A 6,275-nucleotide genomic window follows, 5' to 3' on the forward strand; every position below is an offset into this window, starting at 1 on the left:
TTTTGATATAAATTACATAGAAGTTTGGAAAATAGAGATTGTAGTCATTTGATGTTATTTTGGTTGTATTTGTTGAAAGACTTCCAAATGTGCCTTTAAACAACCGTGAACTGAAGCATTGCATCTTTATACCATTGCATAAAGATTTTACGGCATACAGTTATTACAGTCAATAAAATGACAGATGATTTTGTGCAATGCTGGGCTCTAAAACCATTTAATACAAGATCCTACAGAACTGCTGTCCCACAACCAAAAAATAAATTTAAAAAGCATTCAAGTGTTCAAATCTTAGAACATTACTAAGATCCTTCTATTATCTGTTTAAACCCACAATAATATTTAAAATATCAGTAAGCTATATATATATATATATATATATATATATATATATATGAAATCATAATTTATTGGGTATTTCCAATTGGGAGGTGGCTGTCCTGAACCCTAACCCCTAAATTTCAACTTATGAAAGTGATATGGAAATAATTTTTTGTATTTTTTTTCTACTTACTATCTTTTTGATTCTTTTAAAAAGTTCCAAAAAATATATATGTCCCGCATTTTCATATCACTACCGAAACAGTGGATGTTTTAGTCATTTATGATCAGGAGTTTGATCAAGTTTTATTAATTAAGCACACTTTTTTGGGTGTTATTCTGTAACATTTTGTTTTTCTATGTGTACAATTGTTCAGAAATGTGCTAGCCAACCATGTGCTAGCATCTTTGAGCTAGGTTCAAAAGTATCTAAAACTGTCACTACTGAAACAGTCACTACTGAAATATTTGCTGTAGTTTCGGTAGTGACATCTTTGTTTCTTTGGGCATTATCCCATAAAATTGTCACTACTGAAATAGTCATGTAGTTTCAGTAGTGACATCTTTTTTTTGTGTTTTTTTTTTTTGGGTGTTATCCCATGAAATTATCACTACCAAAACTACACCAAATGTTTCGATAGTGACTGTTTTGGTAGTGACAATTTTATGGGATAACACCCAAAACAAACATAGATGTCACTACAGAAACTACACCAAATATTTTTGGTCGTGACTGTTACGGTAGTGACAATTTTATGGGACAACTCCCAAAAAAGGCAAAGATGTAGATATGTCAAATGTTTCAAAAGAAACTTCATTTGATGTAGTTTCGGTAGTGACATCTTTTTTTTTTTTTTTTGGTGTGTTATCCCATAAAATTGTCATTACCAAAACTACACCAAATGTTTCGATAGTGACTGTTTTGGTAGTGACAATTTTATGGGATAACACCCAAAACAAACATAGATGCCACTACAGAAACTACACCAGATGTTTCGATAGTGACTGTTACGGTAGTGACAATTTGATGGGATAATGCCCAAAAAACCCCCAAAGATGTCACTACCGAAACTCCACCAAATTTTTAAGTCATGACTTTTACGGTAGTGACAATTTTATGGGACAACTCCCAAGAAAGTCAAGAAAGAAACTTCATTTGGTGTGGTTTCAGGAGTACATTTTTGTTTTTTTTGGGTGTTATCTCATAAAATTGTCAAACTACACCAAATGTAAACTGAAACAGTGATAATCAAAACATTTGGTATAGTTTCGGTAGTGACATCTTTGTTGTTTTTTGGGTGTTATCCCATAAAATTGTCACTACTAAGACTACACTAAATGTTTCAATAGTGACCGAAACTTTTTAAGTCGTGACTGTTACAGTAGTGACAATTTTATGGGACAACTCCCAAAAAGGTCAAGGGAGTCAATATGTCAAATGTTTCAATAGAAAGTTCATTTGGTGTAGGTTCGGTAGTGACATCTTTTTTTCAGTTTTTTTTGGGTGTTATCCCATAAAATTGTCACTACCGAAACTACACCACTGTTTTGGTAGTGACAATTTTATGGGACAACTTCCAAAAAAGTCAAAGATGTCAATATGTCAAATGTTTCGATAGTGACTGTCTCGGTAGTGATATCTTTGTTTTTTGGGAGTTGTCGCATAAAGATTGTCACTATCGTAACACTCACGACGGAAACATTTGGTGAATTTTTGGTAGTGATATCTTTGGGTTTTTTGGGTGTTATGCCATAAAATTGTCAGTATACCGTAACAGTCACAACCAAAACATTTGGTAAACTTCCGGTAGTGACACCTTTGTTTTTTTTTGGGCGTTATCCCATAAAATTGTCACTACCAAAAAAGTCCCTGTCGAAACATTTGGTGTAGTTTTGGTAGTGACAATTTTATGGGACAACTCCCAAAAAAGTCAAGAAAGAAACTTCATTTGGTGTGGTTTCAGGAGTACATCTTTGTTTTTTTTGGGTGTTATTTCATAAAATTGTTAAACTACACCAAATGTAAACTGAAACAGTGATAATCAAAACATTTGGTGTAGTTTCGGTAGTGACATCTTTGTTGTTTTTTTGGGTGTTATCCCATAAAATTGTCACTACTAAGACTACACCAAATGTTTCAATAGTGACTGTTACGGTAGTGACAATTTTATGGGATAGCACCCAAAACAAACTGATGTCACTACCGAAACTTTTTAAGTCGTGACTGTTACAGTAGTGACAATTTTATGGCACAACTCCCAAAAAAGTCAAAGATGTCGATATGCCAAATGTTTCGATAGTGACTGTTTCGGTAGTGATATCTTTGTTTTTTTGGGAGTTGTCGCATAAAGATTGTCACTATCGTAACACTCACGACTGAAACATTTGGTGAATTTTTGGTAGTGATATCTTTGGGTTTTTTGGGTGTTATGCCATAAAATTGTCATTATACCGTAACAGTCACAACCAAAACATTTGGTAAACTTCCGGTAGTGACACCTTTTTTTTGGGGGGGCGTTATCCCATAAAATTGTCACTTCCGTTACAGTCACGACCAAAACATTTGGTGTAGTTTCAGTAGTGACATCTTTGGTTTTTTGGGGCAGTATCCCATTAATTTGGGACTATCGAAACAGTCACAAACAAAACATTTGGTAAAGTTTTGGTAGTCACATCTTGGTTTTCTTGGGGCATTATCCTATAAAATAGTCACTACCGTAACAGTCATGACCGAAACATTTGGTGTAGTTTCGGTAGTGACATCTTTGGGTTTTTTGGGTGTTATGACATAACATTTTCACTATATTTTTGGGCGTTATCTCATAATATTGGGACTATCGAAACAGTCACGACCAAAACATTTGGTGTAGTTTCTGTAGTGACATCTGTGTTTGTTTTGGGTGTTATCCCATAAAATCGTCACTACCAAAACAGTCACTATTGAAACATTTGTTGTAGTTTTGGTAGTGACATCTTTGTTTTTTTTTTGTTTTTTTGGGTGTTATCCCATAAAATTGTCACTACTGAAACTACACCAAATGTTTTTTTTTTTTTTTTGTGAGTTATCCCATAAAATTATCACTACCAAAAAAGTCCATATCGAACCATTTCGTGTAGTGACAATTTCATGGGACAACTCCCAAAAAACCCCCCAAAGATGTCACAACTGAAACTCCACCAAATTAAGTTTCTATTGAAACATTTGACATATCCACATCTTTGCCGTTTTTGGGAGTTGTCCCATAAAATTATCACTACCGTAACCGTCACAACTTAAAAAATTGATGGAGTGACATCTTTGTTCTTTTTTTTTTGGGCATTATCAACTCCCAAAAAAGGCAAAGATGCAGATATGTCACATGTTTCAATAGAAACTTAATTTGGTGTAGTTTCGGTAGTGACATCTTTGGATTTTTATCTCATAAAATTGTCATCTTTGGATGGATTTTTAAATGTTATTCCATAACATTTAAAAATGATATGTGTGTACAACTGTTATTAGCGTCTTTGAGCTAGGTTCAAAAGAATCTAAAATTGTCACTACCGAAACAGTCATGACCGAAACATGTCCTCATTATTTCGGTAGTGACATAAGGGAACACATAATCCTTTATTTGTGGGAAATAAACATCATTTTAGTACAGTTATGCACATTTTTAGTATTTTAGTATGTTTTAGTAGTGTTTTAGTATGGGAGTTAAAATTCTGTAATGTGATGTGGTTGCTACCAAAACATTACTACCGAAAATGTGCTGACACGACCAAAATAAGTTTTGTCAAAGAATTAAATATACAGAGTTATCAACTAGATGTTGTGATTGTTTTTGGTTTTTAAGTTTGAAATCAGTATGATCAACTTTTTGCCTTTTACAAAGAAAAATTGGATTCAAAATACAACATATCTCATAAATAATTTGAAATATTGTTACAATTTTAATCGGTATTGATTTACCTTTTAAAACTTTTTAATAAGCTGTAAAAAATATATATATTTACAAGGAAGATGTAAGCAAAATCTTAATAGGTTAACATAACCCTCCTTATTAAATTATATATTACTGTGTTTCCGTAGTGACAAATTGGGGAGAGAAATTTTTTTTTTTTCTAAAACTTTCTGAAAATACAATATAAGAATTAACTGCACAATTACTAGAAATGTGTACCTCAGATATTATATAATTCGCATACAAAGACGTTTTCAACTTTAAACCAATCGTGTAGAATGGTCCATATATATCATTTTTGTTGTTCTTGGTTTTGTATCTTTTATTAAGCATTTCTTTCCATGGTGAAAATTTTCACTGACATTCAGACTAAAAAGCCGAACACATCAAGTGCTTGAAAGTAGCCAAGTGCTATTAAGAGCTCTTCACCCCTCGACCCTTGACACGTCATTTCGGTCAAATGCTTTGTGTAACGCAGACATATAAGTTAGCGCTCTGACTCACCGTACTTGAGTTTTCATGTGCTTTTTATTCCGGTTCTCTGTTGGTTTAACGGTCAAGACCAGTGCTGTACAAACTGCCAGCGGTGCATATTCGTCCATAAATCACAGAATAAATGTCACCTTCGTGATGCTCTTAATGGACTGAACAGAACTGAACTTTACTTTCCCTCTCATGCTGAAAAACTTGCCCTATAAATGTAATAGTATCTTGGGAATCCTGGACTATTTCTGTTAAGATAGTTATGTGTTTTTACAAATTAAAAAAGTTTTTCACATAAATATTGACATGGGTGCCGCCGTCTTGAGATCACATGACCTGGCACTGTACTTTACAAACTGTAAACATAAAGACAATTTTAGTAATACTGATTTGTTAAAACCGTACATTTTACCTCCTGCAAAGCTTTGACGACTACTTTTCCAGTGGAAAGCAGCTAAGAACTGGTGAAATGGAAAGTGTCCACCTGTTTCCACACGTTCATTAATATTGTCTCTGCGGACGGCCGAGATTTATTGCGAAGGGCTGAGAGTTTTAATCGACTGGCCGCGTCCTCAGGAGCTGCTGGGAGGCCGATAATCACCTTCAGTCTCGTAATACCCCCATGAGTGCCCTCAGCGCCGTTACTGCTCCTCGCTCCGCTCAGAAACACTTAAACCTGCCGTAAAAGCCAAGAGCTGCTACAAAACGGATAAAAGAAGCAGATATTGTGCATATTGACTGATTTGTGATAGTCGTAAATAACTTATAAACGATTGCGCTAACATTCAGAGATACCCTTCTGTTTAAGAGTGAGGGTTTTCCTCACAGTTTCCTCACGGTTGTACTTGGTACGTCATAAAAAAGACTTTTCCAAGTTGAAAATTGTAGTTGTAAAAGTTGTAATGTCCAGGTTGTAAATGTTATGTGGAGCGATTTCCAAAAACTGGTATTTGCTGTACGAATTACTTTACTCATGAATTCAAAGTTCACATTTAATGTGTTACTTGCGGTTTATTTGTGAATTTACTAGCAATTACTAAGTAAAAGTAGTTTCAAATTAAATTGACACCAGTTTTTGGTCTTTATTGGTCCAGGTTCTCACCCTATAAACTGTAAGTTGAACATCACATTTGATTGGTTGTTATTTTATGGCTTCGCACAGAGTTTTACTTTCATTGAAGAGTGACAAGTAGACGCTTGCAGCTGGATTTGTAGTGCTATAGTTAGCACTAGTGCTGTGTGCTAATATGCTGTTATGTTGTGGTTATATTTCTCACAAAATTTTGTATTTAGATGAGAGTTACTATCATAAACTAAAACGCAAAAAACGTTTACATTACTTGAAATAATGTAAACATTAGCTGAAATAAATCAATAAATCATTTTTATTTAATAAAAAAAATCTAGAAAAACAAATCTAATTATTCTATAAGAAAATGTAATATGCCTTTAAGTGTAATTTTTTTTTGTTTTTAAAACACATTTTAATTTTTAAACTTAAAAAAAAAATTATTTTATTTTTTATTT

Source organism: Garra rufa, chromosome 25 (assembly GCF_049309525.1).
Source record: "Garra rufa chromosome 25, GarRuf1.0, whole genome shotgun sequence".
In the NCBI taxonomy this organism is placed as follows: domain Eukaryota; kingdom Metazoa; phylum Chordata; class Actinopteri; order Cypriniformes; family Cyprinidae; genus Garra; species Garra rufa.